Consider the following 25,558-nt stretch of genomic DNA (forward strand, 5'->3'; position numbering starts at 1 on the left):
TTCAATGTCTTTTTTTTTTTTTTTTTTTTTTTTAATTTAATTTAATTTATTTTTTTTTTTTTGCCTTTGAATCCTTTTTGCCTTTGTTCCCTGTTTTTCCTCTTGCCCATCATCCTTTGTTCTCCTTCCCATTTGAGCAAACTAGAGATAGATACTAGGAAGTAGGAAGAAATTATTCAAATAGAAAGCTGGCTTTTTATACATGACCCAAGTAACATAATTATCAAATTGGCTAAACTGCTATTTCTTAAAAATTTCTAACAACTACCAAACATGTATCCATTCACCTTTGTATATATGAGAAAACTGAAGAAATAATTTTAATTTGAAAATAAGAGTAAATAAAAAAATGGCTGATGATTTCAATGTCCACCTTGAGAAACAGCATCTATGTGTTTTTAAAAAATACTCTCCCTGCTCCTCTCCCCTTGAAATCCACTGGTCTGTAGTAAAAGGGCGCATATGTTGAGTGGGAGGGAATCTGGCAGCATAACCAGAAGTCTGTTCGGTGTGACATGAACCAATTCAACAGTACTGATGGACGACATAACAGAACATGTTTCTGGAACCGATTTCCTGTTGGATTGCAGCCAGCCCCTAACTTGATCTTCTCTCGCTGCTGGTTTTCTCTCTACTTTGACTTAGAGAAGCTCTCTCTTATGTGTCTATCACTACACCTCTGTCTACCAACAAACGTACCTGTGGAAGTGGTGGAATGCTTGTTTGTTTGTGTCTGTGTGTGTGGATGTGCTTTTGTACATGAGTTCTTTGTTTTCTATAAAATATCAACACATAGTAGGTATGGTGGTGCACACCTCTAATCTCATCTAGGTTCAGTCACTAGTACTGCTGTGTATATATTTATGTGTGCATGTGCACCTATGTGGTGTGTGTGTACAGACTGGTGTACACATTTCCATGGAAACAATATGCTATCATATTTTTATGAAATCTCTGCAGATTTTAATTGTATGACTTCAGCAGCTTAACAGTTGAGTGAAGTCAGAGGCCGTGTTACATTTCTACTTGTGTCCATCAGTAGCAAAGCCAGCACAGGGATGATCCAGCCCAGAGATAGCCCCTAAAAGCCCCATGCTAAGTGCTTTTGGAAGGGGACAGGATCATGAAGTCTGCCGCATCATAAGCGGATTCATCCACTGATGGATTGATAATGTGATAGGTTATTGGGAGGTGATGATTTAGAAGGTGGGGCACATTGAAGGAAGCGGGTCATGGAAGCATGACTTTGGCCTTGCACCTTTTCTGAGCTCCTCCTCTCTGCTCTCCTCTCTGATTACTGGACACTATTAGGCAGGCAGAACTGCTCCCCATATTCACTTCTGCCAAGGACCACTGCCTGTTTCCAAAGTTTGCTGAGCCCAATTCTTTTTCTCTTGAAAAACAAAACAAAACAACAACAAAAAAAAAAGGCACAAATTTCTATCAAACAGACCTGAATCATTTTCCATATAACTTTGGGTAAGGTGCTGGTCCTCTCCAAAGCACCTCACTTTTCAAAACCATGTGCCATATAATTAAAATATTTACTCATCATAGTATTTTGAAAAACATACAAGATGGAGTATTTGATGTGCCAGGAATACAGTAAGTATGAGAGAGAATAGAACATAAAAGAATATGAAAGGAAGGGAGAAAAAGGAAGCAATGAAAGAAGAGCCAAACCTGGAAAGAGAAAGAAGGGTGAATGTAGAGAAGAGGAGAGAGGCAGGGAGGAAGCAAGAGAAAGAAAAGAGGCTAGAAAAGGACAGAATCTGCTACTCAATGGAAAAGTCATCAAAGAGAACAAACAGAATGAGTCCTTTAATAATTGCAGCCTTAGACACCCAAAGAAATCTAATTATATATTTTGCTTTAATAATCACTTGGGATTATCTTGGGTTTCAGTGGCTGGCGAGAGGACTCTGAATTTAGCACCTCCCTTCCCTCATAGTCCCAGGATGGCACAGCTGGCAAGGGAAGCATGAATCCACCCCCCACCTCCACTGATGGGACTCGGCTCAGAGACATGCAGAAATCCAGCGACACAGTAGGACCTGGCTAAGGTACACACGAAGAGCAGGTGGAACTAGGGATCCCTTGCAACAATAGCAATATTTTTTTTTTTACTTTACTCTATTCATCTTTTTATTCTCATTCATCAACTATCTCACTTGACTTTGTGATACTTTGCACTTGATCTTTGCCAAAAGGCCGAGAAGCAATGACTTCATGATACTTTGATGTGAGTAAACATTGTCTCTTCTCTTTCTGATTCACTTCAAAAATCCTAGGCCTTCCGTTCCAATCTTTCCCTCCTGTGCCGTACAATGATCTAAAACCGGGATGATTATCCTATAGCCTTCAAACTTGGTCTTACTCTATTTAACCTCACTCATCTCTCCATCCTATCCCGTAACCTTATGACATTCCCCCAACAGGCAACAGAGTAAAATGATTTTTCTAAGTGGAAAATCATTGCATACAACTTCTTAGGATAAATTGGATTACAATATATTTTTGTAGACTTTCAGCCTATGGTTATCAGACTAATAGTTACCAGTTTGTCAGTAGCCAGGCTGTACTCAACTCTATTGTTATTGCCAAGTGAACTACTTTAGGAGGATGTTATAAATGTTAGAACTAGCTTTCCCCTGCATGACAACACTGTGATTGTAAAGGATCATGACCATCACGATAGTACTGAAACAATAGCATCAACCAATGCAAAAAAATAAATAAAATGGAACGGGCTACAGAAAATACATTCTCTATAGTGCAAAAAGAAATGACAAAATAAAATAATGTCAAAATAAAAGACATTAAAGCAGATACAGACAAACAAATAGCAGAGCTCAGGAAAATGATGGACCATAAATGCCAAACACAGACAAGAAGTGGAATGAATGAAACAGATCCAAAGAGAAATGCAGATTTCTCCACTGAAAGTATATGAAACAGATTGAATAGGCGAGGATAGACCATCAGATCTAAAAGAGAGGAATACATCTACTGCCTAGGAAAAGAAAGGTATCTCAAAAATTGCAAGAAATTATTAAAATCAATCAACAGCTACAGAATGAAGCAAAGAAGAACAAAATAAGATGGATTTAAATTAGCAAGAAAGCTGGAGACAGCACAAAAGCCATTAAAACCAAACATAAATAAAGGATTTGACATTCAAATAAATGAAGTATGTAGAACTGTAAATACAAATGACAAAAATAGATCTACACCAAGGCATATAATAATTAAGATTTCAGAAGTTCAGCACAAGAACAAAAATTTAAAAGTAGCTTGAGAAAAGAAACATATTAACCTATAAAGGAAAGTCCATCAGAATCACAATAGACCTCTCAAGACAAACTGAAATCAAGAAGAGCTTAGAGTGAAATATTTCAAGCCCTAAATGAAAACAATATTCAACCCAGATTGATGTACCCTGAGAAAGTATCTTTCAAAATTGATATAGAAATAAGATACTTAAATGACAAAGAACAATTGAAGAAATTTGTGACCATCAGGCAGGGGATTTAGCTCAGCCTCTTAAGCGCCTGCCTGATAAGCACAAGACTATGAATTCAATCTCTGGCACAAAAAAAAAAAAAAAAAAAAAAAAAAAATGTGACCACCAAACCAGCTCTTCAGAATGCTCTGAAGTACATATTAGGAAGAGACAATGTAGATGACAAACACAGGAACATCAATAGAAAAAAGCTTCCAGATAGGGTAGAAATTAAACAGAAAAGAAAGAGAGGAAAACTAGAAAAAGAAAAGCCAATATATATCAGTTGTACCCATCAAATTAAATGTCTCAAATCGTCAATTAAAAGAAACAGACTGAAAAAATAAAATAGAAACAAACTGGCAGAATGGACCAAGGAGCAAAATCTAAAAACACGCTTCATTCAAAAAACACATTTAACTCAAAAAGAAATTCACACACTAATAGTCAAAGATTGGAAAACAATTCTCCATGCCACAGGAAACCAGAAAAAAGAAACTTTTTGTAACTTTACTATTTGCAGATAATGCAAAAATTAAGCTAAAACTGATTAAAAGAGACTAAGAGGATCACTGTGTACTTGTCAAGGGAAAACTCCAAGAAACACTAATACTCATAAATATTTATGCACCAAACTCAGATTCATCCAACCACATGAAACAAATATTAACAAACATTAAAAAAAAAAAAAAAAAAAAAAAAAAAAAAAAAAAAAAAACACAATAAGCACTAACATAATTGTAATGGCGGACCTTAACACTGGACTGTCACAGATGGGTCAACTAGACAAGAAAAAGTTTACAAAGAAATATTAGACTAAACCAAGCCTGTGAACAAATGGACATGGTAGATGTCTACAAAGTGTTTCACTGTAAAACATACCCTTTGGGCCTGGGGATTTAGCTCAGCGGCATAAGTACCTGCCTTGCAAGCAGGCGGTCGTGAGTTTGATCCCGGGTACCAATAAAAAGGAAAAAAGACAAAAAAAAAAAAAAAAAAACCATAACCTTTGATAGATATCTACAGAGTGTTCTACCCTACAACAATCTTCTCAGCTGCACATGGGATCTATTACAAAAGAGACTATCTGTTACCTGACAACACATGTTTAAGTAGAGATAGAGGAATTGAAATTATCTCATTCATACTATCTTACCATAGTATGATAAAACAGGAAATCAACAACAAAGGAAATCACAAAATCTACATTAACACATGGAAATTAAACAGCACTCTTTTGAACAACCAATGGGTCACAGAGGAAATTAAGACAACATTAAACAGCATATATAATTGAACGATAACACTGATATAACATACCAAAACTTGTGGGACACAATGAAAGCAGTCCTATGAGGCAAAGTTATAGTAATGAATTCATATATCAGAAAAACAGAGCAAGCTCAAATAAACCACTTAATGCTGAACCTTGAATTGTAAAAACAAGAGCAGATCAAACCCAAAGCTCATATATGGGAGGAAATTATGAAAGAGCGAGCAGAAATAAATGCAATAAAGGCCAAGAAAACAATCAAAAAAATCAACGAATAAAATGGTAGTTGTCTAAAAGAATAAAATTTATAAACCATTACCTAACCTCATCAAAAAGCAAAAAAAAAAAAAAAAAAAAAAGACACAAATTCACACAATTAAAAATGAAAAGGAAAATCAAAATGGATCCCACAGGTATCCAAGAGAGCTTCAATATCTGCTATAAGACCTTATATTCTATTAAGATGGAAAACACAGAAAAATGGACAGATTACCAGATATAATCAAATTGCCATACCTAAATCAAAAAGTTATAAAAATTGCAAATAATCAAATGTCAGACAATGAAATTGAAAATATAATTAAAAATTTACCAATAAAGAAAAGCACAAGTCCTGACAGATTTATGTTGAATTCTACATGAAATTTAGAGAAGAACTAATGCCACTAATGCTGAAACTCATTAAAGAAATTGAAAGAAAAGCAGTTCATCCAAGATCATTCTTGGAAACAAGTACTACCCTGAGTCCCAAACCAGAGAGAACACAACTGAAAAAGGAAAATTACAGGCCAACCTTACAAGTGAACATAAATGCAAAAATTCTGAATAACATACTGGCAAACAGAATGCAGCAAATCATCAAGAAGATTATACATCATGACCATGTAGAATTATCTCAGGGATGAAAGGATTGTCCATCATATGCAAATCAATAAATGTAACACACATATTCATGGAACCAAAGATAAAAATCACATGAACATCTCAACAGATGCAAAAAAAAAAAAAAAAAAAAAAAAAAAAAGCATTTGACGAAGTCCAACAACCATTAATGATAAAAATCCTACAAAAAATTGGAATAGGTGGTCTTTACCTCAATCCTAAAAGCCATCTTTGACAAAAAAGCAGCTAATATTATACTAAATGATCAAAACTTTAAAAAAAAATCACTCAAAAATCAAGAACAAGACAAGAATGTCCATTATCACCACTGCTATTCAATTCTGGAAACATTAACCAGAGAATTAGACAAGAGAAAAAAAGGAATAAAGATAGGAAAGAAAGAATTAAATTATTATTTGCAGATGCCATGACACTCCTCACAGAAGATCCCAAAATCTTCACCAAAAACTTGTAGATTCAACATCCAAATTCAGTACTGAAGTGAGGCAGAAAGTCAACGCTCAAAAGTAAACATCCTTCCTGTACACAAGTAACAAACAGAGAGAGAAACTAGGGAAAAGATGTACTTCACAACAGCATCTTAAAAAATAAAATCCGTAGGAATCAATCTAACAAAGAATGTAAAAGATCTGAACGGTGAAATTACAGTACTCTAAAAAAAAAAAAAAAGACATTACAAAAGATATCAGAAAATGGAAAGGTATCACTTGTTATTGGATAGGAAGAATCAACACAGTGAAAATGGCCATATGCCCAGAACTGCTGTGATACAGATTTAATGAAATCCCAATCAAAATACCATTATCATACCTCACAGATCAAGAGAAAACATTCCTAAAATTCATCTGGAACTAGAAGAGACCTAGAGTAGCAAAAGCAATTCTGGGCAATGAAGAGAAGTCAGGGAACACCACAATCTCTGAGTTGAAATTATACTACAAAGTTACTGTAATAAAATCAGCATGGCACTGGCAAAAACACAGGTTTGAGGATAAATGGAACAGAATAGAAGACGCAGATGCAATCCCAAACACACTCAGCCATCTAATCTTTTACAAAGGAGCCAAACATGTTTACTGGAAGAAAAATACCACCTTTAGTAAGTGATACTGAAAAAACTGGATTTCCACATGCTGAAGACTAAAACTAGACCCATGTCTATTGCTATGCACTGAAATCAAAATGGATCAAATACCAAAATATTAAAATAGAAACAGTAAATTTTCTGAAAGAGAACACAGGTAGAAATCTCAAAGAGATAAATATAGGCAGAGACGTCATAAACAAAACCCAGAGTGCAAGGAAAATATTATAAAGAATCAATAAATGGAAGCTCACCTTATTATTAAAAAGAATTTACACAACCAAAGAAATCACCAACATAATGAAAAGACAACCCTCAGAATGGGAAAAATTTATAGGCAGTTGTCCCTGATGCAAAGGACTTACATCTAGAACATATAAAGAATTGAAAATAATCAAACTCCTCCAAATTCAAAGAACCAACCCAAAAATGGCAATCTGAGATAAATACGTTTCTTACATGAAGAAATACAAATGACAAATATATACACTGAAAAAATGTTGAACATCATTGATTCCTCAACAGATGCAAATTAAAACAACACTGAGATTCCATCTCACCCCAGAAAGAATGGCCATCATCAAGAAATCAACCAATATCATGGGGCTGGGGATTTAGCTCAGCGGCATAAGCACCTACCTTGCAAGCAGGCGGTCGTGAGTTCGATCCCTGGCACCAATTAAAAAAAAAAAAAAAGGATTAAAAAAAAACTTGAAAAATAAAAAGAAATCAACCAATATCAAATGCTGGTAGTGCTGTGGGGGAGAAGGAGACCTTCTCCACTGTTGGGAGTGTAGACTGGTGCAACCATTGTGGTAAGCAATGTGAAGATTCCTCAAACAACTAGGATTAGAGGCCTCATTCAACACAGCTATTCCCTGGGTATCTTCCCAGAAGAACTGAAAACATCACACTACAGCAATATATATACACCCACGTTTATGGCAGAATAGTTTTCAATAGCTAAATCTTGAAAACAACCCTATGCCCATCAATCAAGGCATAGACACAAAAGACGTGGTTTGTTTGTATACAATAGTGTATTATTTAACCATAAAGAAGATGAACTTGAGACTTTTTGCGGGGGGGGGGGTACTGGGGATCAAACTCATGACCTCATGCTTGTCAGGCAGGCGCTTATGCGTGCTGAGCTAAATCCTCAGCCCAAACTTGAGACTTTTATAGGTAAATAGATGCAGCCTGAGACCATACTCATAAGTGAAATAAATCAGACCTATAGGGGTAAACATTATACTGCCTCACTTGTATGAAAACTTTAGGAGTAAATAAGATTCAAAACGTACAATGAAAATTGTGAATTGAGAAGAAAAGACAAACTGTGTTGGGGAAAGGAGAAAGGAACAAAGGGAAAATATACGTAAGATAATTAAGATGTGTATAGTTTTTCTTAGTTCACTGAAAAGAAAGATGTGTGTTAGTATTGTTAAAATGGACAAGTTATCATGCCTAAATCTTACACTCTGAATAACTACTACAAAGACAAAAATATGCAACATATTAATTATTGTAACTCTTTTAATAACATGTTTTGAAACTCTAATGTATTTTTTTTTTAAATAATAATAATTGGGGCTGGGGATTTAGCTCAGTGGCATAAGCGCCTGCCTGGCAGGTGCGAGGTCGTGCGTTCTATCCTCGGTACCACAAAAATAAATAAATGAAAAATAAAAATAAAAATAAATAATAATAATTACTTGGTAGTTATAGACAACAAAACGGCAAGATAAACATCATCATTGGTTTCTGAATACACAAAGCCTTTGTCTACAATTCTCAGATGAGATTTATGGTTGTGTAGGTGGAATGTATTTTTTAGAATGGTATTCAAGTCTTATCTGCTGGCCTTAGACTATATGCTCCTCAATGAAGGGTCCCCGGCTGACTCACACCTCTGCTTCCTGAATACCGGGAGCAGGCTGTCTTAGAGCACTGCACACGTGAGCAGGAACCACAAGGAATGGAGCAAAGTCATTGGCTGATAGGACTAGACATAAAGTAAAGTCATTGGCTGATAGAACTAGGCATAGAGCAAAGTCATTGGCTGATGGGACAAGGCATTGACTGAAGATGGGGAACAACAAAGTACGCCCATAGCAAAGGTCTCTAATTTGCTGATTTATACAACAGAACATAGGTGTAGCATTAAGAAAGAAAAAAGGAAGGAAAGAAGAAAAGGAGAAAGGCAAGAAAGGAGAGTGCAGAGAATCCATGGCAAATAATCTTTGCCTACGCAGAAAAAGGAAGTTCAGCCCATTTCTTCACTGTGAAATACATTTTCCACAGCTATTAAGATACTATTAATATTCCCACAATAGGATCTTACAAAACACATGTGACCAATTAGTTTTATTTCTACACACCCTGAAGCAGCAGTACTGACAATATCAATATGGAAAATAATACTCTTGAACAATATTTTAAGGCATATTTTGGCGAAAAGGCTGAAAATGTATTCTCCTTGTGCTTCAAACTAAGATGGTTTAATATCACTCAATTATTCTCTCTAGCTCTTCCCTCCTTCCCTTTCTCTTTTCTTTTTTTTTTTTCCTGCTCTCTTCTTTTTTTTAGCTCCCTTCTTCCCTAAATTACTGTGAAATTTTCCTTCTTTGTCTCCAGGAAAATTGAGATTAAAATTTCATACTTTTCTTACACTTCATTTGAAAATCATGTATATTACTAATAGTCCTTAACATAGCTTTTCTTGGGTTTCAATCTATTCATTGACCCTTTACAGCCAGTTAGAAACATAGCAAAATCAGGAATGGTAGGGTTAATGTTCCATGCTTTCAGTGTGCTTTTTGATGGACTTTTCATATTGATGACAATTGTGAATTTCATACAGAGCCAATTAAAACAGAATTTGTTAGCTTGCAGCACATTTTCAGAGAGCTGAACTGGCTCAGGTTCGGTTGACAGCCACCAAGGAGGATAACATGAGTAATATTAGAAAATATCATTTCTGGTCCATGTTTACCCAACCATGAGGAAAGAGCTCAATAGAATAAAATGAGACAACTAAGGTGGTACCTAAATGAACACTAAAAACCACAGGGAAGCGGAATCAAGGCTTGCCTGTTGGGAACAGAGGTATCCAGAACTGGTCACTTAATTCAGTCCATCCCTGAACTCAGAGATGTCCCTTGAGATGCCCTTTTGTTTTCCATCCCCTCCCCTCTCACTTCCCCAAGTTGTAGAGAACACACAGGCATGATTGAAATATTCATTAAATTGAGGAAATGGAAGCATTGGGAAATTCCATTCTTTAACTCACTCTCTCTTTCTCATTAAAAGCCTGAGTCAAGAGCGAGGTAAACACAAATATTTAGATTTATTTCTGTCTATTAATTTGGAGACACTTAAATATAATCTCTAAAGTAATAAGTAAAAATTATTAACAATGTGAATTACAATTTATTAAACACTCATAATGCTAAGCAAATTACACGCTAATCTTATTTAATTTAACCCCCCTAACACTAGCATGAGATGGATATTAGTATGTCTATCTTCTGAAACTCTTATTTTTACAGTGCCTCACGCATCCTGGCCTACACTCTCAGCTACTACCCTTGCTCTTAGAACAGAGAAAACAAATTAAGAAAAAAAAAAAAAAAAAAAAAAAAAAAAAAAAAAAAAAAAAAAAAAACAGGAATTAAGAAATCACCTCTGGCTTTCTTTCACAGATAAACTTACAAGAGAAACACTCAAATCACTATCTCTATATATCCTCTTCACCCAAGGCATTTAGTCTCCATTATTTTCCAGACTCAAGCTCACACAATAAACACATTTTTGAAAAAAATCATTATTTTAGAATTTTATCCAGCCCTTAAAATGGTATAATGAGAATTCTAACTGTATTCAGAATGCTTCAAGTTAATGTTAAGTTAAAAAATAATATGAGCAAATATGTTTCTACAAGATGCATGCCTGATTCAGTATGATCTAGCATGATGCAGATGCAGTATGATATAGAACTCACATAAAAGTACATCTAGACATACAAATACACAAAAGGCAAAAAGAACAGAACCGAAACATGAGCATCTCTAGCTCTAGGTGGATAGGTGATTGGTTTTGTCCATGTGAGTTTTATCTTTCACTCTCTTATACTTTCAGTTTTCTGCAGTTTCATTTCTAACATTTACTATGTACTATTTGAGGAATTTCACATTTGTGAACTGGTTTATTTTTCACAACAATGGCAGGATGTAGATACTGCTGTGACTCTCATTTTGTAAGTAAGAAAACAGAAGGATCAAGAGACATAGTTGGTCTGTAGGTAGGATGGCAGATGTATTCAGTCTGATGGCCAAACTTCAGTGCCTGTGAGCCTCATTAGAGGCTGTGGGCCCCTACTCAATAAACAGACTGTCAGTTCTGTAACTCATGAAAATCATGAAAGACTATTCACTGCTCTATGCAGTGTGAAAATGTGGTAACAACTTGGGAGAAGCAAGGACAGAGGTGAGGCGGGATGAGGGCAGAATAAATTTAACCAAGGCTTTTAATTTTTTTTTTTTTTTAAATCATGATTATATTGGGTTGCAGTAGGTGTCTGATTTGCTTTGGATCATTACAAAGCAAATTGGACATTCATTTTTGCATCCAACTCTTTTTTGTTGTTGTTGTTTGCAATGATCAATATGAAATTACCATAGAGCCTCTTGTTTGGGACAAACATAATTTAGAAGTTTGGGGCTCTTTATATGTACTACATCCCCAGAATATACCAAACAGATCGGCATCCTCTTTTTGTAACCGTCATCTCCCACAACCTGCATCCAGGGGGACAGGAGAGAGAACAGACACTTCGTGGGCCTGCCTGTGCTCAGGTTGTTCTTTCGAGACCTTCTGTTCCACATTGCAGTTTATGGTCTGGAAAGTGGTTTCCACAACACGATCAAGCTAGGATAATGATCTCATTATAAAACCAATCAAAAACTTCATTCAACCTGTTTGGTGTTGTTCATTGAAAGGCTGAGATATGTGAAAGAGAGAGAGAGAGAGGGAGAGAGAGAGAGAGAGAGAGAGAGAGAGAGAGAGAGAGAGAGAGAGACAGAGACAGAGACAGAGACAGAGAGAGAAAGATATTGAAAATAGGGTTTTAGGAACTTACATTTTGAAACTGTGAATCTCTGCAGGGGCCAGCTTGACTCCGTATCCTTCCCTGAACCTTGACCTTTACCCTCCTTTCCTAGTCTGAAAAAGAGGTCAGAATCTCTGGTTGTGCTTGAGTCTGTACATTGTTCTGCAAGTAGCCTGAATTGGTCAAATCAGCAGTGCAAGCCAAAATCCACAAAAGGCTCTAATGGGTGCAGAGTTCTGAGAAAGACAAGGGTAAAAATCGGTAAGTGATGACAATGTTTAGAGTGTGAAATACTCTAAATTTGAATCTCAGAACACATCAGAAGCAGGTAAAGAGTTTGGGTGGCAAAAGTTAGATGATAGGATAATGCTAGTACATCCCAAGTTTCCCTGGCACAGTTCTAATTCATGAGAGCTGCCCACTTGCAATTGTCCAGAACTGGAAGATGAACTGCACAGAGACTGTAGGAAACTCTTCTATTTGTGGGAACGTGATTCAGACTAACTCTCAGTATAAGGAAGAAATTGTAGCCCATGTTAAGTGGAAGTGGCTGAGGTGCTGGTTAAGAAAAATAAATTGATATTAAGATTACAAACGTGCCCTTTCCTTATACAAGAAACCAATACAGTTCTCTGCACTGACTTTTTCTTTTGAGAGGAAGTAAAGGGAGAAAAAAGGAATTAAGAAGAGTTCATGTTCAGTATCTGGGTTGATACTGAAAGAAACAAAATAATAAGGAAAAAAAAAAAAAACAGAATATAAGAAAATACCAACAAGTTGGAAATAGAGAGCCAGGAGGTTCAAGAAATGCAAATCTCACAAAAGTTCCTGATAGTCCTGGAAGGTTCTCTGGGTTTCCAACAGTATTCAGGTTGGCAGAGTCCATGAAACAAATCTATATTTTAAGAAACAGGTTGAGCCTAGCAAGTATCAGAGCTTCATTAACAAACACCCTCACACCTCACAGAAGCATTTCTTGCTTGTCTCAGAAGAAAAGCAGGGCAGGAATGACACACAAGTACCTCAGTGCAGATCTAGAGAAAAAAACTGCAAACCCACGGCCAAAATTCTCCAATCAGAATAAAAGAATTCTCCACCTCTGTTTCAAGAAAAGAGTCCGTTTCTCCACTGTCTTCCTATTAGGACAGCTCACACTCATAGTCTTCTTTCCTATAGCACATCTTCTTCTAAATCCCAATGCATTCCACCACAGAATGTTTCACACCATAACATTTCAGTAAAGTGTGTGAGCTTTGAGGATATTTCATGATGGATGCAAAGCCTTGGAGAGAGAATCATCAGTACAAATCTATTGGCAGCAATCGAGTGAAATCCACATGAGGATGGTGAGAGCGCACAGTGTAGGAACTTTGCAAGGGGACAGGCAATCAAAGAGATAAAGTAGGAGTTTTGTGGGAAGCTGCTCAGGTTTGCTTCAACATCACCCATTTCCTGTACAGGCATTAGCCACCTTGATCTGCTCCAAAACAAGGAAAGACAGGGATAAAACTTCCAGGCCTCCAGGGTTTCACATAAACTGCAGACAACTGTCAGCAGAGTTTGTCTCCAAGAGCTCAAGAATCTCTTCCATATCATCTCACCCTCACCCACAACTTCTCCCAGAACACCAACATTGGTATCATTTGACCCATTTTAAAATATCACTTTCTCTAAGAAAATTTGTCAATTGTAATGCACCGAGGAATCTGAAACAAAGCATTATTGAAACAAAGTAAATGAGACGTGCAAGATAGGGAATTAAGATTTGTTGAACTCCTGTGAAAAACCAGGCATTGAGCTAGAGTTTTATGTTACACTGACATCATTTGTGGTATTCCTGTGTTCATGCTCTGTTCTCATCTCAGACGATTTACTTTCAATGCAGCATTTCCACCATCTGTATTTTCCTTCTTTACTTGTTTGTAATTATCTCTAGGAAGAAATTCTCTCTAGGGACCTCACTGTTTCTTGTTCACTATTAGACTCAGGACTGACCTCAGGGTCTTTTCCCCAGGGGATGCCCAAGAACAATTCATTGAGTGAATTCATAGATGTTAGAATAAATGAGCGAACTAGCAATTCAAAGCACAAAACAGAGTCTAGAAAGTTACAAGACAGATTTACACTGTTTCACAAGTTTTGTTAATGCTATTATTTCTTTGAGTGTCTGGAAAGTTCTCCTGGATCTCCTGTTTTACAGACGTGCACATGGGTGCACACACACACACACACACACACACACACACACACACACACACAAACACACACACACACAGGATGGGAGGAGAGAAAAGTGAAACAGAAACATTGGATGAGTGAAAATAGGATGTGGCAGAGATGTTCTTCATCTCCTCCCCAGACCAAACGTCCCTGAATGGGATGCTGTTGAGTTTGCCAAACACAAAGCACAAAGCTTTTCTCTCTGGTGCAGCTGGAGGCATTGGAAACTGGAAAATCCCTTTCTGTATGGGATGCTAGAATTCTTCAATGTGAGTCAGCATCCACTTTAAGTCTTCTTCTTCTGAAGGCTCTGTGTAAGCTTACAGGAGTTTACTTGAATTCTGCACAATGGACGCACATCACTGCTGGGGAAAACCTGTCTTCCCTGCCATTCCTGCAGTTCCTAAGTCCGTGAGGGAAAGATACTGATGGACAGATTTTGCTTCCTTGTTTAGCAAATCCTTTCCTCTCTGCAAGTTGCCACTTGATCTCTCTGTGTGGTAAGGTTTCCCCTGTCAGGAAGCATTTTGTTCAGGATGCCCTCAGTGACTTCAGAGCGGCAGGGCTGTGCCAGGGGGGTGGCGGCAACGGCTGCCACTGGCACATTTCAGTCAGGCCATAGCAGGCCTCTGCCAAGCAGGGGAACCAACAAAGGAGCTGCAGTGACTGCCTGGGGCTCAAATCAGATCATCTCTCTCTGTCTGAGACAAAAAATAAATTCCAGTCACTCAGCAGTGGGGTTGGTGAGGGAAGCCTAAGGAAGCCTGAACCCTGACTTCTCTCTTGGCTTTGACAACTGGCTTTCTGCCAAATGCAAAATTCCATCTAAACCCTTAGCGCACCCCAGAGTAGCAGAGGCACACTTGGCTGAAGATGATACTCCTTCAAGGTGAAACGCCTGCCGGGAGGATTATTATTATTATTATTTTTTTTTTTTTTTAGCTGAGGATTCACTGTTTTCACATGCAAGTTCTGAATCTTGCATTTCTTTTGGATCTGATGTGTGTGGAAATGTTTGCACTGACAGCTCTCACAAGGCCTGTTCCAACTTGTTTGTTATCAGAAAGAGACAATGTCAATGTCACCTCCCAGCCCTCCTCCGCCCACAGATCTGTGTCTGGTTTTCTCTTGGAAAAGAATAGCCTAGTTCCCAGCCCCACAGGATGCTGGCACCCCTGAGAAGGATGCTGGGAATCAAACTGCCTGGCTGTCTGTGTTACACACGTGGGATAGTGAGACAAACCGGAAGCAGAGGGACCCTGCTACATTAAAAGTTGGGTGGACTTTTTATTTCCTCTGCCTTCCTTGCAGCAAGCCGACATTTCTTGGACTGTAAAATCAGCTCCTCTGTTACTAGGCTGAGAGGAAGGCTCTAAATGACTTGCATAGTTGAGAAACTTTTAAAAACACTACCTCACAGAGAACAAGGGTACTATTCCAACTCTCACCCCAGAAACTTAGCCCTAGGGGGAAAAGTGCAGAAGGAAAGGAAGGAGAAAGATGGACTGAAGGAGAATAATGGGTCAAGGGAGAGAGATCATTTGTAAGCAAGACAGGAAGACTACATGGGGAGACAGAACAGTGACGTGAGAATAATATACAGGGATCTTGCTTAGATTTAAAGATCTTTGATGCATAGTATAATGTAAAATCATTACTTAGAATACAGCTTTTTTAAGTGAAGAATATTGAAAAAAGCATTAAGAAGCCCATTTTATCATTATTAAAATAATGAAGATGAATGATCAACAGAGATAAAATGGCATCATTTCTCCAGCTGAACCCTGAACCATTTTCTAAATGCAAAGGTCTTGGTTAAAAAGAATACATTGAAATTCTGATCTCCTTTTTGTTGAGCAACTCTAAATTGTACTTGCAAAAATTTATTCTTTAACTCGATCTACATTTCAATGACTATTCTTAGATAGTATTTGACTAGAGAGGACTGTGTGAACATAATATATTTGGTATCAAGTAATGGAATTTATAGTAAAAATCAAAGTGAATATTTGCACATAGAGCACCTATTATCAAGAATATAAAGAGAAATGTGAACTGCTTTTAGTATTGGATTTACACATATCTCACTGTATTGAGTATGCCTCATTACTGTACCTTGCATTTTAGGTATGATTTATTGTTATCATTTTTATGGTTTAGAAAGATCTGAATTTAAAAAAAAAATAGGTATGAATCAGAGCAAAATTGGCTCTGCTCAAAATGGGTGCAGAAAGTAGCAAGAATTCTTTCTTACGCTCTGCAGACCAGGGAACTCCTAACTCCAAAGGAGGAGGCGGAAATAATCTGCACCCAATGCCAAATACAAACTGTGGTCTTCATTCCTGGAAAGAGGCTTCAAATCTGACCCTGATGCCATTAAAATGAAAAGGATGCAAAAACAGTTGAAGTGAAAGCTTCCTTTGTGCACACCTGTGCAAGTCTTTGATAATCTCTTGAGTGGAAACTTCTCCAAGGAATAAATTTTGGCACTAAATTAAGTCAAACCATCAGGAAGGCTTCCTTGCAATTTCTTAAATGCTCTAGTATCAGAGAAAATTTATTGTGTAAGGGCAACTAGGACTGTGCCAACAAAAGCATTGTGTGTTGTCCGCTGCTTCCCTTTGAGTCTGGGCTAGGCCTTTTAGTCATGTGCCTGACATCTAAAATTTAGGTCACCTACCGGAAACTCTATTCTGACCTCATGCTTACATTTCTTTTCATTTCTGTTGCGAGCTTATAGTGATTAAAAAAAGATAAATAGTTTTCTCTTCCTTTGCTCCTTTTGATAGTCTTTGGTACAATTTTTTTAAAGTTATTTCTTGGCCCTTCTACATTTTTATAATCCAACTGATTTTAAAATCCTGTTCTTTACTTACTAGTATAAACTATTATGTTTCTGTGGTCTAGCCTGACACCAATTCCCTGACACAGAAAGCATAACACATCATGGTTTTCAGAGTGAGAGAGATAGCTTGATTCAGACTGCTATTCAGTTGCACCAGTTGTAGAAAAGGAGGAATTGTAATACCTCTTCCCACCCTTCTATAGAAATAAGAGAAGAAACATAGAAACGCAATTAGCAATGAACTTGACACAACACATACTAACTCTCTGACATGGTCAGGTTCAAATAACAACCAAAAAATAAACTCGTTGAATGATCAACCTATAACTTGAAAAAGACAGTGAGAGAAACAAGAGATGAAGAATATAGTATTTATATTATTTAATTTTCTTATTTAATTTACAGGCCTCTTTGATGATTTGCATACATAAGCCTACTCGAGTGAAAATTCATCTTTGAAAATGGATAGGGCTTTTAGGTATGAACATCGTGAAAACATTTTTTTTTTTTTTTGTCTTTTTCCTTTTTATCGGTACCGGGCATCGAACTCACGACTGCCTGCTTGCAAGGCAGGCGCTTATGCCACTGAGCTAAATCCCCAGCCCCCGTGAAAACATTTTTATAATCAAATATATCATAGAAGGATAAAACTAAGACACAAACCCTAACTTTTTTTTTTTAAACCCTAACTTTTTAGACCTCCAATAGTATTTGTATTCAGCAGGTTGATAACATCATCACTGTAACTTGTAAGCACTGGACTTTGTCCTACATGGGAACTGCCTCCAATTATCCAGTGCAATTTTTTCATGATGTTTCAAAGAATTATAACAAGTGATATTTTCTAAAGAGCAGGTTGTCATAAATACAACCTTCACATTGACCAACACTGAAGCAAAGCTGAAAACTTACCTGACTTTTCTTTTAAAATAAAAACAGCTGCATTTTCAGCAAGGTATAAAACACATAAGAGTGGCAAAAAATAAGAAAATAAGGACCAAACTGGGGTTGTAAAGAAAAGGCAAAGGAAATAAAGAGCCCTAAATCAAGGTACCCAACCTCTCGATTTCATTAACATTCTGTGACTGTAGAATTCTATGGTTTCCTGGCTGATCACCAGCAATTTCTTTGGGAGATTTAAAAAAAATCAAATTCTAGCGTGCCAGAACTGGGACTATTGCAGAAAGAATACTGTGCTGATTTTTTAAAAAGCTTCTCAGCAGATTCAAGAGGTCCTGCCAGATCTGGGAACCACTGACTCAAGGACAAATTATGTCCTTATTCCCTCACTCATCAAATCTGCCATGTAGTTTCCCTGGCGCGCAGCTGCGCTGCTGAATTCTAGATATGTTTTGATTAGACACAGATGCATTTAATTAGTAGTTTGTGTCATCAATTAGAACAGGAACCTGAAAAGTCACCTTCTTGCTTAGAGGTGCTTTCAGTATGAATTTTAATATAAGTGACAATTCCTAAAGAAACAGAGGTGAAAATTGCGAGATGCTTCTGAAACATGAAATAATTTTAGCTGGGAATACAATCCAGAAAGTAAAGATTCTTTGAATAAGAAGAAACTTACTATACAGATGGCTTTCATCAGAGAATCTGGGTGAGACAGAATAAGGAAAAAGCTGATGGTAAGGATAGGATAGCTATATATTTTTTTTCCTCATTCTGCCCAAAAGCATTTTTCATCAGGCACATTCCACGCTTCACCTTCAACTTCCAAGAAGACAGGCTTACATCAGAGAGGAGGACTTGCCGTGCCATGTTTGTGACTTAAAGGATCCTTCCTTGGGTTGAAATGTGTGTATTTAGTTTGCTGGTTCAGTAGGAGAAGAAAACAAAGGCTGTGGCTGTTGAATGTAATTACTACTTGTGCGCTTAGCATTAGTCTAACAACTCCACATACAACACATCAATCAACCCAATATTTAGATCTGGAGCTGAGGAAAAAAAACTGCAAAAGTTAGTCTCAATTGGTGAGAACAAGACTCTGAAAGTAGGTTGATATGACACCAAAGGCAGCTGCCAACTGCCTCTCTTAAATGGAACTTCACAACGTGACCAGGAACAGACCCCTGTTTAAATGACTGAGGAAACGGTATTCTTGATCCTCCTCTACCTTTTCAATTTGTATTGAAATTTTAAAGTAAATGTCCACTTTTTCCAGCCCATAGTCTAAGAACACATTTACTCTACAATCCTCAGTGATACTGATTTTTGCTTTGTTTATTTAATAATCTGTATGAAATTACTTGAGGCGGTCAAAATCCTTATTCATGTTACACCAGAGGCATCACGAACTGACTGTGGTATCTTTTTTCAGGTGAGGTAATGCAACCAGAAACACTCTGCAAAGCAAAGCAGGTAATGAATTGCATCTTATCAGTCAGAGCTGGGATTCAGGATGAAATCTATTTTGCATTATGACTTTACATACTCCCTAAAGTTACTAATAATTCTTTGGTCTAAAATTCCAAATTGAGTTACATAAATCTGTGAGTTGGTTCCTATTTGAATTTGGATTATGATAGCACTATATGGACACTTAATGTCTAACCTGGACGGCATCTCCCTTATCAACTCAAGGCTATATCATATTCCAAGGATAATGAAGTAGACTCATAAAATTTCTTCAATTTCCTGAGGCCAAAGTGTATTTGATTACCAAAGCCAACTTGTGTGAGAGGCAGAAACAAGTCTAGAATATGGAAACATGAAGTATTTTGAAGGCTGGGCAGTTTGTCAGAAGTCACCACAAATGGAACACTTAGTATAGTTTAGTAGAAACCTATATGGTGTCTTATATAGCAGTGAATTTATATGTCTGTTGCCAAAGACTTATCTGAACCATGGATATCATAAAATTTAAAGAATTCCAGAGCTTCTCAGAAAGAAATTTGTCTTTTACCCCAAAGATTTTTGGAATGCATTACAAACTAAACTATGTATAGCACAAAGTTTTTGCTCCTTGTGTATAGAGCTGGAATGGGAAAGTTAACTTGGGGCTTTAGTAGGGAAAGCTTAGGAAAGATTTAGCAGGTGGGCATTATGAACTTCAGAATATAATGAAAACCTAAGGGGAACAGATGTACTAATTCTATAGGGCTTAAGAATTCTGTTCCAATCAAAGTAGACTAGGAAGGGAAATCAGCCAGTAGCATTCTGGCAAGGAAATAAATGGAAAAGAGAAACAGATAGAGATAAACAGAAGCATATACCACCACTGGGTACCTACATACTTACTGTAAACAGCAAGGTCTAGTTCTGTCATAAATCCACTGTCATCTATTTTTCACTGAGGTCCACCTCAACAATTCCATTGCATATATTAATTAGTGGATCTCTAAATCCAATTTTTCAATTACTCTCTTTACTTGATTAATAATTGTTAAAATATATACAGGTATTCTCCACAAATATTCTTCCTTATAATATCAATACAAATGGCTCAAATCTTTCTATCAAGATGCATCACAGCATGTAATTGGTTTTTATATTTAGTTATTTATTCCTCTGAGAAAATAAAAAGAAGTTCAAATAAAGTTTAGTTTCAAAATCCAATTCTAAATTAAGATTTATGCCAGCTCTTATTTAGCATAGGTGCCCATGCATGTCCATAGACCTTACTGGGTCTGAAAAATGGAATAATTCTCCATGTATTTGCATCCTTCCAACCTGCTTATTCACCAAGTTCTCTAAAAGAATGTTGGTTTGTGCTACGGTACAAAACCAAGTCAACCTGGACCTGAAGGGGATCTCAGAATCAGGGAAGAAGATCAGATAGAGACACTGTAGTAGACTAAGAGTTAAAAAAATGTCAACCTCAGACAAGATTGCCTTTTGCAGAAATTTCCCCTGAAAAAGTGAAGAAATGTATTTTGTGGATATAGAAGGATAACTACCACTCCCCAGGAGCAGGAAGTTAGTTCAATGATCCTGAGTCAGATGTACGTCTGGCATGTTGGACAAACAGTATAAAGAGAAACAACAGCTGAGGGAAAAGAGTTACTTTTGTGGTTGTTGGGGAGAGGAGGAATCTAAGTGCACAGGGCCTTGCATCTATTATCAAGAATAGAGGTTTTTACCCTAACTGAAAAATGAGTCATTGGTTTTCAGCTGAGCAATGTTCCATAGACTTATTTTTAAAGGATTCTTTTTCCTCCTTAATTTAACTTCAGCAAGTGAGTAGATTGCCTCAGAAAGAGCAAGCAAGAGAATACTTTACCTAGTGGAGTAGAAATGATCGGTTATTTTAGAGAGACATTAAGCTTCTAGAGTTTAATTGTATAATATTCCTTCCAGATTGCTCAGATGTATCTGATTTTTTTAATCTACTGTTAATTTTTCTTCCCCAACAGTTTACCTACTGGGAAATTTTCTGTGAGAGAACACAAGGAACCATAACTACAGGAGTCAAGCTCTCATATATACTGATAAGTATTCCTGGGGATGTTTCCTTGTTTAACCCTTCAAAGAAACCTGTGAAAGAGTATCACTTTCCTAGAGATGAGAACGCAGATGTAGAGTTACTGGTCTAAGCCCCACACAGTTGAAAGAGTTGGTGTTGAAATCTATACTCAGCACTGATCTTTTGGGAGGTCCTGATCATTCTAGGCTGACCCAAATTTCCCTGTTTGCCAACTAAATCTTTCAGTAAAGTCACTGCTCTAAGATAGGGAACCTTGAGAACTGAGACAATAGGAGAATAGAAAGGTCATTCTCTGGGTCTCCCCACATTCTGTGTGAGGACTGACAGTGAGGAGTGTCTGACCCACATTCTCTGAAAGCTGCACATAAAACCTTCATGAAAAAGTGTCCTGTCCTTTAGCTGCAAAAAAAGAATAGCATGCAGAGAGACCAGGGAGAATTTACTACTATCAGATCATTCCTGTTTTTATGTTATGGTACACCTACACCATTTTTCCATTCTTCACTGAAACTAAGCATAGACATACAGCTTATCCTGCATCTTCTGGCCAACATTTCTGAAGACTGTCATATAAAACTTCGAGTAAATAACTTCATTAATTTTGTCTCTTCTTAACCTATTTCTTGTTAAGGGGGTGTCATCTGAGATTCTTTCAATTTAAAAGTACTCTAATATTGAAATCAGATGTTCACAATTCTGAGAAACAACCACTAATACTAGAGGTCCCTTAATTGGTCAGCTGAGAATTGCTAAGTCTGCACATGGGAAGGTGTGATTTTTTTGTGACTCTCCCACCAAACTTCTGTCTCATCCTACTCATGTGAATGTATGTTCACTGTGAAGGAGTCAGCCGAACACACTTTTGTGTGTTTAGTTGGGTAGGAGTGTAGTATTGGCTTATAAGATGCGTGCTCACTTGACCATGTTCACAGAGAGTAAAAAGAGACAGAGGGAGAGAGAAAGAGGCATTTCCTTGGTTACAGTTGTGCTAAACTGCAGCCCATTCCACAACTTGAGAAGCAAAAGTACCCACATCAATCTGTACTTTCCAAACTGCCTCTCGGGACTTCCATTTGCCAGGAGAAATATTCCTTAGGACCAACCTTGTTTTCTTTAACATTCAGTTAACAAATGAGATGTTTCAAGCATGTACCTGTGGAGCTGTATTCTTTTTGTTTTCTCATTCTTTCTGTTCTATATTTTATGCCTTTTTTTTCAAAGAAAAGAGAAAGAAAAGAAAGTGCATTATTCTTACTTGATACAGTAATAAAAATAAACAGATTTTTCTTTTTCCTTCAAAGAAATATAGACTTCCACCATTATTTCCCCAAGCAATGCAGAAAGATCTTTTATTTTTCATCTCAGTAAGGGGAATGAAAGCCTTTCATTCATTTACTTCACCCACGCACTGGAGATGGCTCCCTTTATAAAGCTTCAGGTAAGTGCCCAGAAGCCATGATTGCAGATGAAAAACTGACCGAATGAACTCACTAAGCTGAGATGCCCATTACACTCAGATGTCTATTTTGAACAATAATTGCTATAAGGATTAACACTGAAGTACTCAGGCAAATCCATTCTGGAGATTAAAATCATTTTGAGGTAAGTGTTTATTTCCATGACAATATGGGGAAGGGATAAAAGCAAACTTAATCTTTAGGAGGAGACAGATATATAGAGAGAAAGTTACCAGGCAGAGGAAAAAAAACAAAACAAAAAAAAAAAAAAAACAAAAAAAACAAAACAAAAAAAACCTCTCTAGGTCCCCAAAGCAAACTAAATAAATTTAATCATTATGCACATTTAGTGAGGTCAGCTGTCCAAGTGAGGATAAGCCTGAGTTCACATCAGCACAGAACGGTAGCTAAATTCTCAGATGTTAAGATCATAAAGATCTTTGTGCAAATCTCCACTCCACAGTTAACGAACTGTGTGATTTGGGCCAGAATATCTAACACCTCTGTTCCTCATTGTCTCCTCTGCATAAGAGCAAGAAGTAATAAGAGCAGTTGGGCTTATTAAGGTTAAAAAAAAAATGTGAGCAAAAAGTTCTTCGGTGCAGCATCAAACAGGCTTATGCTGAGGGCATCTGATGATAACCAGAGTGACTTCACAGCAGAATGATAAGGAGGCTGCATAAAGCAGTGTCTCCAAAAGAATAGATGATTAGGAGGTTTGTTCTCACTCGCAGGTCCGTAACCTATCCCCTAACCTTGAGAAAATTACTCAGTCACAAAGAAATTATGTTGGTTGGAGGCAAAACCAGGGAGGGAGTGGAAATCTAAGTTATAATTCTCCCTCTATGCCCAACAAATTATACTACCTCAGGCAGGTCTCATAGCCTTTCTGGACCTCATTTGCCATTGTGTAAAATGAATGAATTGGGCTAGGTAGAACTCAGAGGGCTCCCCCCAATTCTAAAAATATTTATGGGCTTAATTTTCTCAATAGGGAAAGGACCATTTCTGTGTGTGTCACTGGACATGGACAAGAGAGGTTCCTAGAGGCACAGTTGGGGGGATATTGAATTGTTTTCACTCTAAGCGTGGGGAAAGCTACAGATGGCTGACTTTCATCACAAAAAATAAAAATCAAGATAAAGTTTATTAGGAATAACTTTAAAATAATATATTCAAAAGGAAATAATGAATCAAGTATGTGGGAATGAGGAAGAGAGTTTGGAGAGAGAGAAAAGGAGACAGAGAAAGGTGAAAGGAGACAGACAGAGGGGAGAGGGGAGAGCTCACTGGAGATGTTCCCAAGATGAATTATTTCTCAGGTGTATATGCTAACATCTATTGTGTTTTTCATCCGTGAGCTATGTTAAAATGTAAACCATTTGTGTGTGTCTGCAGTAGAAATATGCTGTCTAACAATGCACTTTCTGCAGAGGGGTGGTGGTAACAGGGAATACACTTTATAGGTCAATGGCTTATTGTCTTTTAAATCCTTAAGAAATTTTCCTGGAAGGAAAAGGAAAATAGAAAATAAAAATAAAAATAAAAACAAAAACACTTCAATCATCTTTCCTGTCCTGAAGTTTCATTTTTTCTTAAATAAACACTTTAAAATTATGATTATTTCCTTGGCTCCTTTTTTGCCTATCTTTATTTTTTCTATGCTGCTTGATAAGGATGACAGCATTTGACCAATGTTCCCAGTTCCTGTGTGGTGGTCAGTCATCAATTCCAATTATGAGACCAGCACAGGAGCCATAGGAAACCAACCCCGGGGGAGCTGTGTCTGAAGGAAGGGGGCAAAGTTATTAAGGTTAATAATGAAAGCCTGACCATTTAAGGCAAAAGCTATTAGGTAAATTCCCTGCATTTCTCCAGGGGCATTTCCCAGGGCCTAGTTGGCTGGAGAACAGGTCACAGAAGTTGTTTCTCCTACAAAAACAAATGAGCACTGCATATTTTACATTTACAGTGTTAATTATGAAATCATGTGCTTATTTTTATCTATCTTGTGGTTCATTCTAAAAATAATATTATTTAAACCCTGATTCACTTGCTGTGCTCGCCTGAACTCTCCAGGGAAACCCTAGCCACTGAAATTTGAAAGTGCCCCTGTAAATTGGCAAACCTCATGCAGACTCTGGCAAATTCAATCATTCCTCTGCCCCTGGGTTTTGCTGTTTGTGACGCCGCCGTGGAAGAGCTGGAGTTCACCCCCTTCCACTTCAGTCGGTCCAAAATGATACACATATGCTGTGAATTTAGTTGTGATAACTCCATTAATATTAATATACAATAAAGGACAACACCATATAATAAAATTAGATGTCCCAAACGGTACCTGAAAAGCCCTTGAAAAGGGATGAACGGCTCTAATGATAGTTCCTCTCTTTAATTATCAGGATCCCTAAACAACAGTGTAGGACAGACTGCTGATCATTAGCCTTTCTTCCACTCATGGGTAATAAAGAGGAAGAGAGCTTTAGCTTCCTAATGCTCAGGTTTCCCTGGTTGATGTGCAGTGGTTTGTTACTGAAAGCAGAAGTTAATGATTTTTATCAGAGGTACCACCAATATTCTACTTATGATAATGAATACAGTTGCAAATAAATGAAATACTCTGTCTCGGAAATCTACAATGTACAAGAGAAATAACTGGAACTTCTGAAAGAAATTCTAATGCAGGAACAAGAAATTACAAAACAAAGACTATTTCACTGGAAATTGGA

General features: G+C 37.1%; 1 protein-coding gene across 7 annotated transcripts in view; it reads right to left on the bottom strand.

Annotated features, from left to right (window-relative positions):
* Lrrc4c (leucine rich repeat containing 4C) overlaps positions 1-25,558 on the bottom strand; it is a 1,223,661-nt gene that overhangs the window by 73,440 nt on the left and 1,124,663 nt on the right. The window contains exon 1 of one of the 7 annotated variants that reach the window (XM_003465109.5): positions 11,903-11,921. The exons of the other annotated variants lie outside the window; for them this stretch is intronic. The gene's annotated coding sequence lies outside the window, so the exon portion shown is untranslated. Of the gene's footprint in view, positions 1-11,902; positions 11,922-25,558 lie in introns of those variants that run through there. 7 annotated transcript variants of the gene reach the window in all.

This window comes from Cavia porcellus, unplaced genomic scaffold (genome assembly GCF_034190915.1).
Source record: "Cavia porcellus strain 051 isolate PalLab524CR breed Dunkin Hartley unplaced genomic scaffold, mCavPor4.1 scaffold_17, whole genome shotgun sequence".
Taxonomy (NCBI): domain Eukaryota; kingdom Metazoa; phylum Chordata; class Mammalia; order Rodentia; family Caviidae; genus Cavia; species Cavia porcellus.